The following is a 12,233-nucleotide window of genomic DNA, read 5'->3' as shown; positions in this document are numbered from 1 at the left end:
TCCATAGCTGTCCATGCACACGTCCGCAAGCAAGCAGAACTGAAGCTTAAGGCATTCAGCAGAGCAAACTGTAAAACATGATGCAACACAATGCACTGGGTGCTGCAGGTTGTTGCAATGGAAAATCATCTAAAGTGAGACTACTTTCATTGTTGCATTGTCAGTTTAAATGACAAACTCCTAATGAACAGGCTAAAAACAAGCAATGTACAGTGCATACTAGTTTGTTGACTTGTGTCACTCTCCCGTAACCCTGTCTCATTTCTTTCCATGTCCACCCATCAGTCACCATCACTGGCCCAGAGCAGAGAGAGCAGCTCGTGCTATATTGATCTGTTTCAGTGCTTTTCCTTCAGGCATTCTGTCAAGAGCTGGCCTTATCTAATCACACTGTTCATTTGTCACACAGTTTCCGACTACAACCGGTAATTAATAAACACACCAATTACAAGAGCAAAATGAACCTCTGGTTCATTAAGCACTGGGCATGTATTAAGCAGGAAAAAAACAGTATTAGATCAGCAGCTCAGGAGCACAACACAGTGCATAAAATGTGCCCAAGATGAAGCTGGGTGTGCTAAAGAGAACATCTTCTGGGTGTGTGGGAAGAATAAGCTTTTCACAGGAGGGCGCAGATATTTTCTGTATGTCTCATTCTTTGCAGCAACAAACCCATGCCTCCCTGCGACCTTAACCATGTTTCCTCCGATCTCACACTGCAAATTAGACATTCTTCCCCCTCCTCTCAGTAAAGAGGAGAAGTCAAATAATAAAACAGACCAAAAAAAGGGGGGGGGGTTCAGCGGCGTTTGAGAGAAATTCCTCCTCTAGCCTTTCCAAAATGCAACACAATTTTACCTTTCTTATGTAAATCGAGTCACTCCTGTGATAAACTAGTGCAGGAATCTGAAGCATGAAGAACAGCAGTTCAGGGTATCTCGGTATCTGAGAAAACCTGCCACGTCAAGATCACCTGACTGAGAAAATGCTGTGCCGGTATTAATTTGCTGCCTCAGTTTTTTTTTTTTTTTTCCACCAAAGTCAAAGGGAAGATTAGCTTTTGCAATATCTTGCAATATTTTAATGACTTACTGTATTATCATCGTGAGGCTTGGTGGCAGGGTGGTGACAATAAGCTACTTTACTTGCACATGACAAAGACAGAGTCAAAGCCAGCTTACAGTTTTTCAGCCTTATTTAACTGAAATTTCAGTGATTCAAGAAAAAGAAAGTCAGTGGAAAAGCTTGCTAAAAAGGAATGTGAACATCTTCTACAAACTATTATACAAATGTTTATTAGTATGCCGGTCTGGAATTTCAATTTAAAAAGTGATGGCTGTTCCATCCATCAGAGAAGCGAGTTGAGTGAAGAAGAAAACGTGCGAGGAGAACAACAAAGCCAAAGGGCATGGAAATCCTCCTCCGGGTAGGATCCACTTTATAGGGTCGTACAAGTGTAGCTCTTCTAACTGGGTCATGTCTGATGTGTTGAGCAGCACCCTCCTCCCACTGACAGAGCCTGACAGAAAGGCATGACAGTAGGGCATGTGTTCAAAAGTCAGCATATACCTACAGCAAAGAGCTCCTGAGTTAATTACCCTTTACAATGAGCAGTAAACATGCTAACGCAAGGCCCTCTGTGGAGAGGGAAATCAAAGACACTGCAATCTAAGCTTTAATATTCATGTTAATAGCATCCAAATATGCAATGAATGTTTTAGTATCCTTCATGCAGACACTGCTAGACATCAAAATGCCTCACTGACAGTACTGGGGCTCATCATGTGAGCAGCTCCATACCACAAACACAAAGAGCCTCCTTTCAAAAGACAATGCAACGCTTCAGGGATCGAGGAAAAACTGACTCCCACTGCCAAGTGTACAAAGTACTCCATAGCTTGTGTTTTTTAAGTGCCAGCCCACAGCATTCACACTGTCCTCTGGGACACACATCAGGCTAGCTTATTACCTTTGGGGATAGAGTTTAAGCAGCCTTACTCACAGCAGCAGCCTCATTCACAAAAATCAAATATTCCATAAACTAACAAGACAAATTTCATTGTGTGGGTGTAATGTAAAAACCAGTAAGAGTGGAAATCTCAGGAGGACATGCGGCCCATTCTAAAGCCCAGGAAGGTTGTACTGTCACCAGAATAAAATTTGGATCAACAAAGCATAAAACCAAGACAGCAGATTTCACCATTTTAGAAGTCAGACCATTTTTACACTGAGAAAATATGTCATTCAAGCTTCATAAATGAACAAATAGTTCAATTTGAGTCTTTAAAAGAAGAGTCCACTAACACTGAACTTGATACTCACAACTTTTTTAGACAGAGGTGGTTAGCTTGGCTTAGCAAAAAGATGGGGGGGGGGGCAACAGTTACCATAGGTCTGTCCAAAGGTAACCAAAGCAAGCACAACTGACATTCATTAATTAACTGTATGTGTGCATGTATGTATGTATGCATAATCTGTACAAAAATCAAAACATTGCATATTTGAGTGGGCAGGTTTTGTTACTTTTCAATCAGTCATCTGTTTCCACCTATTTCCAGTCTTTATGCTAAGCTAAGCAGCTGCTGCCTGTAGCTTCATATTTACTGTACAGACATGACAGGAGTGCCAATCCACTCATCTTTTTTCCCAAAATGTCAAAATATTCTTTTAAGCAGACACGTCATTAGCTGTGACGCATGCTGATGTTTTTAAAAATGTCAAAGCCTACAGAGGTTACTTTGCTTTTTCTTACTTTTGTATAGATTCGTAGATAAAGGTTAGATAAGTAAAGTAAGTGTCTCTCTTCTTTCACCACATGCTGTTATTGTGACGTTTGAGAGCCCTCTGGGAAGAGGGAAATAGCTGAAATAAGAACACATTATGTAATGTCAAATAATCTGTGACCAATACAATAGGGCAATACAACAGAGAGGCAGAGATCAGGTTGTGCAGGACTGTGTGTGCGCTTTTGACATTTTGTATGATAGTGAATTGGTATTGTGATCCTACATAATCATATAATATCTGGTTTATCCTGTCCGCTCAAGGATGAAAAGCTATTTCTGCTCCGATGATTCCACAGATTGAAACCAAACAGATGTCAAGTAAAGGCTCCCAATTTCATTTCATATGAAGATTTATTACTATCTCGCTTTTAATGTTGCCATGTCATCTCTGACAGGGTGGTAAAAAGTACCGGGGTAAATTGAAGCGGATGCTATTATGCTGAGATAAACGCTGGTGATGAAACTGCAGCCACCTGGTGAAGCCTTGTCTTCTTAACAATGCTGTAGGGAGTCCTTTGAACCCTTGGGTAATAAAATAAGATCTAGAATAAACAGCAGGTTCTTAACGCTAATTGTACGGAAAAGAGACATGACAGTGACACCTGTTTATTTCACTTTGGTGGTAAAAACGTCTGGTGTGGTAAAACGTGAAAATGAAACCTGAAATATGCGGAGCGCCTGAGGGCTTTTCCCCAACCACTGATTATTTTTGCTTTTTGGTCAGAGCACTGGCTAAATATGATGACTTGGTTGTTGCTTTGACAGGCACATTCATTAAATCTTCAGCTTGATAAACAGTTTGTGTTTTGTCGGTTAAGCCCTGAGGCAAACTAAATGAAAAACATTTAAGGTAAAGAAATAAAACCAGCTGGATGAGCGTGAACCCAAACAAAATCAAACCCAAAAGGTTTGAGCACTAGCAGGTGGGCTGAGAATTAAACAGTTTATATGGGTAATTATAGAGAATACAGAAATCACCTATAATTATCTAAAATAAATCCATGGCTTGCTTGGATTTACTCCTTGAACCATGATGTAAAGCAGAATGAACAATGGAGTGGAGTTTCTCAGTGAGATGTGTTTCCAGTAAAATGAGATATTTTAAAACAGCGTGGTGCCCTGGCCAAGTTCCTTTCTGCTATGCTACGCAGACTTTAACACCTATGTAACACTACTGCCTCCCACAAACATATGGTTTCAATCAAGCTGCAGGCATTCGTGTCATAAGAGTCAGTGGATCGCATGAATCCACAGATTATAGCAGGGGGAGCAAGGACGAACGAAAATCAATAGTTCCCTGAGTCCTTGCAAAACTGCCTCTCGCTGAGATGTTTCAAAGAGAGAAATAAAAAGAAAAACAAATGCAATAAGATGTGAGAACAATGCTCTTTAAGCACCAGAGGTTTTCTCCGACAGTCAGAGTAGGGGGAGTGAATTTCCACTCTTATTGCTTCATGCTCAGTTCACACAGGACTGATAGCACAGCATCAATTAGCTCCTAATCTCTCTGTTTGTGGAAAAACATTAGGACAAGGAAATGAAGTTGGATAAAATTCTGTTAAGTTAAAGATTTAAGAGTTTGTCACTAAGCATATCTTACCTTCAAATTGCCCCCCAAAAACTTTCCACTAGAGTTTCCACTGCTACTGCAAAAATTTTTGAGGACACCACTAGATGCCAAAAACAAATTCAGTTTACATGGGATTAGTAAGTGTGACTATTACCTGAGGGCTCTGACTTTACCAAGATGTAGCAGGTAATTTGCTCTGGAATTTTCCCTTAAATTATGACCATGGCAGACCCACATCACGATTAAAATCATCAGCGATCCCCCTCAATTACACAAATCACTTTCCGACCCCAGGTTGTATTAGTTCCGTGGAGATAGAGCTTTATAAAGTTCCATCAGTATTCATGAACGTGAACAACTCTCTTCAGAAGCTTAAAATGAGAGATAAAACTTGGGTCTGAGGCGGTGGCGATGAATTAGAGATCAACTTTGTGGGATGAAACTGTGAAACTTCACAGCGAAATTAACTTTGTGTCATTATAGCGCTCTCAGTGATGAGGCAGAAAAGTTCCCCTCTGTAATGTCATGTGTCCACAAAGGCTCCCATTCACTGTCAAAGACGCTCGTCCACAATACGTCTCCTGATTGAATCAATCTGAGTGCCTGTGGCTCTGAGAGGGGCTTGTTCCTGCTCGCAAATTACGACTGAATTGTCCAAGATCAGAGGTCACTGCATGTACGAACTCTTTTTTCAGGGATGAATCTTTTTTTTTTTTCTTTTCTTGAATGTTGATTACTGTAGCACTGTTATGGTAGCCTCACAGTGACTGAATAGCCTGCCAAGGGCTGTTGAGAATGAACCGCTGGACATTTCAGAGCTAGTCAGTCTGATTGATTGAGCCATAAAGAGTTTGTCCGTGGGGCTAACAGGACTCGGATAAAAGATTAGGAGTGTGTTGAGTCTTGATTAATGTTAGAGGATATAACCTCTGGCCAGTAGTGCTGAGAAATTTATATAAACAATGTCTCGACAGTGAAATATACACACACACACACACACACAGAATTGGGGCGAGTTGAAGTCCGTGAGGAAAAAACAGTCACGGGGTATCCCCCCCAGGACACCAGCTAAATCAAAGCAGAATTGTCATAACTCCATAATGAGACAAACAAGCGCCTAACTGACAGATGAAGTAGGACAGCAACAAACAACAAGCGACAAAACAGGCTAGACTAAAAGAGATATCTCAAAGGCAACAACCTCAATTTCATTTTTTCGCTGTTTTCTAAATAGGAAGGAATGTGATGATGGCAGGAGAGAAAAAAAATTCCTTTGCATATTTATACAGGACCTTGTCTGTGTCAAGCCCTGCCCCACCCCCTGGACTTAGGCTGCCTGATTAGTATTCAGTGAATTCATTAAGACACAATCGCTGGTGTCTGGGAACATGGGAACTCTTGATGGAGGAGAGGTTGAGTTCAGCCTACTGGGAAAGTCCCCATCACCCTCCCCTCCCCCATCCAGCCCAAACCTGAAGGTCACTATGTCCTTACTCTGCAACTGATCTGATGATCACAGGCAAACAGCGGTTGGGGGTGGTGGTGGGGCATCAGTGTTAAGATCTTTATTTGCACATGCTGTGTTGTTGCCAGCATGCAAAGATCTGCACTGGCTGCTCCTGAGAGAAGAAAAAACAAGGTAAATGTGAGTCTGACTTTTGGTCTTGATTGTCCCCAAAGGCAATCACCCACAATTCATCACCCAGGAGGGAGTGTTGTTGCGCTGCCTCATAATATAGTGTTTCTCCTTGTAAGCTATAAAAAAATATAAATGAGATAAAACTTTGCAGACCGCAGACCATCCATCCCTCAAAAGTTGCACCCCATACCCCCCACCTCCCCCAACTATTAAAATCAATGTTGAGATGAATGAACAGCAGAAACCGGGGGGACACCGGGTAGAAAACTCTTCCAGCTGCTCCAATGGTTCATATGTTAGGAGGGAGGCGAGCTTTGGTTGCATCCCGGCGAACAGGCGATGAATCATTTCTCGGGGGAAGCACTTACACACTTCAACCAGTTTAATATTAAAAAAAAAAAGAAAAAAAACACCAAAAAACCTGTCCTGCGTGAAGGCCTCAATAACAAATCATAGATGAGGGCGAAATATTGCATACGGCCAACGGCACACAAATCCGATACAGTTCAGCTCAGCTCTGGTCTTACTGCTGGACTGTCAATCTTGTGTGTGTTTCTTCCATCCTGCTGTTTTTGCTATTGCTTTGACTCACAGCCACAAATACAAATCTCTCCGTCGTCACCTCCTACCACAGAAAGTGATTTCAAATTATGAGAGCATTATCAAACAGAGGCACAAACACTTCCCCGGGGTTTAATATCACAATTTATGCCACTCTGTTTCGCTTCAAGTGGTCTCTTGATGGCTGCGCGAAGATCTTTAGGCCACACCAATTTTAAGGTGTTCACAGTAAAACTAATTACCATTAAAAAACAACAAAATAAATAAATAAATAAAGGAGATTAATATGAAGAGCTGTTCTGGCAGTCCACAACGCATATCCTTAAGAAAAATCTGTGCCATATCCTGAAGCTTCCCCCTGTTTTCCGCCACCACAATGAGGAAGAAAGACTTTGATCATCCACTACTGCATCTCACTCACCGAGAGAGGAGGAAAACAGAGTCGGGGCATAAGATTTGGGTTTTTCCACATAGGGGAATACAGAGCAGAGGAAAATGAGGTGAACAGTTATGAAAAGAAAAGCAGAGAACCTCCAGCAGCTGCAACACACATTTGACAGGAAACTAAGCTGCTGAAGCAAGTGTCAAACAAAACAAATTGCTAAACCTTTTCTGACACATGCTGCAGTCTCCAGATTGCCACGACAAGGGTGGGAAATTAAGTTGCCAGAGACAGGAAATGCCAAGGATACCAACACCAACATCAAGAGTAACGCTGACTCCGGTGGTAGCGGTGAGGTGTATGCATGAGTGTGTTCACGAGGTATCAGTTCACATCTGAGAATTAATTCATAAATCCTTGTTGCCTTTTTTTTTTTTTGCAGTTCATTCGTCCAGAAGAGGACTGGAATTCCTGTTATTTTGTTTGGCAGCATGTTCACTTTTTTTGTCGTAAAGCCAAAGCTAAAATAGGCATCCTCTCAGCAGGGACCACAGTATTTCAGCTTGAAAAGATGCTTTTTTTTTCTCCCCCTTCTTTCAAAGCCCCGGCATGGCAGGTGCATGAGCATAAACGTGACAGCACAAGTGAGTCAATAAACACACCGAGCGCACTTTCATTTAGGAGAACTTCAAAGTTCAGCCGACGGGGTTAGGAGAGAATACAAAAGAATAAGGATGCAATCTGGCCTGCCTGAAAATGCATTTAGAGATGGAGAAAACCTGTTATGGCAGCAACAATAACTACAATAAACACATCTGTAGTGCTTTCAAGTTTGGGTCAAGAGGAAAAGAAAAACTTGTTTGATGTTTTTGAAGTGTCTAAATTTGCCTCTGTGTTAATTCAACTTGCGTATGAGTGTTTTAGTTTCAGTATTTAAGCAGGAGGCATTACTGAATAGCAAAGTGATATATATTAGTTCCAGCAAATCCCCTCATAAAAAAATTGTTTTGTTTTGACAAAATATCCACAGTAATGCAGAGGGTTAGCATTAAACATTAATCATACTAGAACACGATGACACTAATGCAAGAGGAGGTGAGAAATGCAAAGGGAGATATATGAGATGTATTCAGTTAAAACTGCAACAGAGAAATTTGTGTGGTCCTGTGAGTTTGTTTGTGTGTGTGTGTGTGTGTGTGCGCGCATGTGTGACTAAGATCGGGGGCATGTTGCAAAGGTTTAAGGTAACCATTACTGCTGAGTGTAGCAGCAATGGGATTACTGGTACCCGGAGGGTACAGATGGCACCGAAATCCTCTGAGTCGCTCTGAAAAGGTCACACAAAATACAGCCACCGCTCCACCTGCTCACCCACCCATTTACTGCTGCTAACAGATTCCTCGGGCTGGTTTCTGTTCGGGCTTTTAGTCTCTCATCAATCCTCTGAATGCACCACAATCGCTCTTTTCAAGTGTGTAACAGAAAGCAGAACAGAAACGCCTTTAAAATGTCAAACGGCAGCGGACCTGACTCACGGTGTCATTGATGAGATTGTGCTGAGTTCAATAACAAACTTGGGGCGCCTTAGAGGAAAACAGATTTCATCAGAGCTCTTTTGTTACGACGCGACAGGAAGAGAGAGGGAAAACGACGCAAATGCAGAGTGATGTATTAAAAGACAAGAGGAACAGATGAATTACTGTGCACATTGTAATTTAGTTTGAAGGTCATTTTTGACCCTTTCCATTCTTATCCTCTCACTCATTTGTCTCTGTCATAGTACGTGCACTCATGTTAGGTCTGTTGTTTGCATTGCAGCAAGGAGACTTGCATTCCTCCTCTGTCTTGTTTTGCCATACTGCTGTGTCTGTGTATTTCCTGCCACCATACGGCTGCACCCTCCCCAGGCGCTGGCTCCTCCACCAACACCATATGGCAAGGCCAACTAGGCAGGCAGCGCTCTGCAAGACTCTCACAGCGTCTCTGTTCTCTGTGTTTTCTTTGAGGGATCCAATACACCACTTACGGAGGGACTTATTATCGAAAATACAAATACCTACTAACACTTATACAATATGAGCACAGCAAGGCAGGGGTGCAATTACTAGAACAGACGAGAGTATATACAGACACACTGGTTAACAGGTGGTACATCTGCTGCTGGCTTCAGCCTTTACTCTCAGGAAGGCTTTTAGGTAAGAATACAAAATAGGTATAATGTATCCATATTATTCCTAGCCTCAATATCTTACCTTTTGTGTGGGTTTAACAAATTAGATTTAGAAGTGTTGATAGGCAGCTTCATGCTCATAAATCAGGGCTAGGAACAGCATGGAAGACCTTAATAAAGAGTAAACAGATTCACAGGTTCACTCTGAACTGCCAACCAATAGATATCAGTTCATCTGAGAGAGGCACAAAGAAAGGCAGTTTTACTTGATAAGAGGGCCATAGGATGGAAATTGAAATTGTTGGTTGGAGTGCTTATACCTACTTGTGCATCGTGAAGTCGCTAAAAGTTTTGTTTTTCAGGAGGTAGAAGTTTGTTGGGGAAGGTTACATTGCACCCTCCGAAAATCTCATTCTTACACCATCATACAGCTTGTAAACTCAGAAAACATCCACTGAGAATGGACCGAGCCTGACAGATGGCAAACCAATCACTGAACTGTTGGGAGCAGTTTGGATGAAATGACTGGAAATTCTCTACACTCCAAAACCTGGTGAATAACAACTTCAACCAGGTGTGGTGGGTATAAAATGAAGCGTGATTCTCAGCTGTGTGGCTCATTGACTGGTTTTGCTCTTTAATGGATGACGACAACAACTGTTGTTGTTTTTTTGTGACAGTTTGAAACTAATTTGGAAATCAGATGGAAAGACCAAATGACAGCCCAGAGAAGTGGTGAGTTCATGCGGTCAGGTGCAGGGAAGGCTTATAACAACGCACAAGTGAAGGAGATGGCTGTCAGTCAACTGTTCAGCGTGGCTGAAATTCTTGCCAGGCCAACAATGTGCAAAGTGAAATTTGCGGGCTGGCTGCGCAAGCAAACCATTTTATTCCAACACAGAAATTACAAGGTGCAGTGCAGCAGTATTTTGGTCAGTACATACTGACCTGCTGGAGTGATACTGTTGTTGTACTTCACCTTGGCAACACAACATGTAAACGCGCCCCATCAGCTTCTCAGCTTGGTAGGTTGGATTGCACTGACTTGATGTATGCATCTGGCTGAGAGGAATGCATACATCAAGCACCTTAATTCATATTTTTGCCCTTTGCGTTTAATTGTCTCAGCGTTTGTACTCTATGCAATGACAATAAAGTTGAATCTCATTCAATTTAATCTTTTCTTTCTTTCCTTGTGTTCCTGTTTTGGCAGCAGCAGTTTTAGAATGACACCAACTTGTGCGAGGAAGTGCGAAACCATCTCTCTTTAGAAAGCTGCAAATAGATTTACCCATCTCTGTCTGCCAGACAGGCATGTGGAGTATGTGTTATAATGTGCGGATGAAACAGTCATACCCCGGGATCACACTTCATGTGTGGAGTGTGCTACTCTCAACTGGAAGCCCATTCCAAACAGGAGGGTGTTATCGCTGTATCCTACACAGCTACACAGGCATTATGTTGTAAGGAAACTGAATTGAGTTTTGGCCCATTTTGTGGTGAAAATCCAGATTCCATACAACCACAAGGACACCATAAAAACTTTATGTTCTAATCTTATCATTCATTACCTAATTAATTTAATCTGTCCACATGAGATTCCACGCATAGAAATCTACATTTTGAAGGCACATACATTAAATGAATTATGCAGTAAATGATATGGGTGTCGAGACGTGAGGAGTGACGGAGATGTCAGCGCCACCCCTGACATCTGTGACTGATTACAAGTTGTAATGTGCCAGTGATAAATGTGAGAACACGAGGCGGTGATGAATTCAACACTGTTCCCCACGGAAGGCAGACCTTCCATTACATGTCTTATTACTGTCTCTGCCTCCTGATGGCTTAATTGATCCTTACGGGCCGACAAAGGAAATCCTCCTCCACCCATCCAAAGATTATGATACCCGATAGGAGAGAGGAAAAAAAAAAAAAAAAAACAACAACCACAGCAGCTTTTAACCTAAGCTAGCCCCTTGTTCAACATTTAATTACAGCGCTATAAGGCGCTGAGTCTCTTGTAATATTGAGCAGTTGCTGGACTGTGAAGGATGAGCGCAGTGTTTTATCACATAAGTTATCCATTTTCATTGGATACAACTTGTTTTTCCTCAGCAGAGAAAACATGGAAATAGGGTACAGTGGTGTGATTGGCATGTCCCGCTGCCAGGGCTTCTTCTGCTGTGGTGCGTGCTAAACCGAGCGCCTTCATGGATGAATTCAGGGGAGAAATGCAAAGCATGGAGGAATAGCACTCCTTTCTACCCACAGAGGTTGACCACGGCATATGCTGCTGCTTATTATTGCCTGTGTCTGCCTGTTTTCCATTGTATTTATAGCAGGGGGAACTTGATTTAGATCTGCTCCATCTGGCGATTCGCTGTAGGGATGGGTGCCACATCTTCCGCTCCTCTCTGCAACTCCCCCCACTCTGCTTACTGGCCTTTATTTAAAGAAGATGGTAAGTGAGATACCAGGGCGTCACTCCACTCTCTCCATCTTTCTCTCTGACACCAGCTGCTGCTGCACAGTTTATGATGCTGGCTGGGAGCAGTGAGAAGGGGAGGGGGGTGTAGGTGGTGGTGGTCTGGAGCCTGTAGAGGTGTAAAAATCCCTCCCACTTTCTTTGGTGGTATGCAAAGATTCCACGGGAGGCCTCCAGAGCCCCTTTCCTTCTACAACCCCCCCATCCCCCAGCCTCAGCTCTCATCAACCTTCAGCAGCCTCTGAGAGGGAGGTGAAAAAAAAAAAAAAGGTAACAGAGCTGGGGTTTGGGGCACAGAGGCACAGAGGAGGAAGAAGCTGATTAAAAAAAAGACCTCTTTAAATGTCTGGCTTTCACATCGGAATCTTCTTTTGCCTCAATATAAAGATGTGCAGGGTTCTCAAGGATTTGTACCAACACATGGACCAAGTGTAGGTCGCAATTTCTTTCATTTCATGTAAATCCACTCCATAGGAAATGTAGGGCAGGAGAGCCAAGCTGCCAAGAGATGATTTTCTGATCTAATGAAGTCTCCAAATACTGGCACACAGGCACCGACAATGAGAAAAAGAATAGCCAAATAAAATTCTCTGGACATTCCTGAACATTTGAGCAGCACAGACATGAGCCCATTTCC

At 42.4% G+C, this 12,233-nt stretch overlaps 1 protein-coding gene across 1 annotated transcript in view; it reads right to left on the bottom strand.

Annotated features, from left to right (window-relative positions):
- lhfpl6 (LHFPL tetraspan subfamily member 6) overlaps positions 1 to 12,233 on the bottom strand; it is a 42,475-nt gene that overhangs the window by 10,770 nt on the left and 19,472 nt on the right. The window lies entirely within an intron of this gene.

The sequence above is a fragment of the Lates calcarifer genome, linkage group LG21 (genome assembly GCF_001640805.2).
Source record: "Lates calcarifer isolate ASB-BC8 linkage group LG21, TLL_Latcal_v3, whole genome shotgun sequence".
NCBI lineage: Eukaryota > Metazoa > Chordata > Actinopteri > Centropomidae > Lates > Lates calcarifer.
This window is presented reverse-complemented; position numbering and strand designations above follow the sequence as displayed.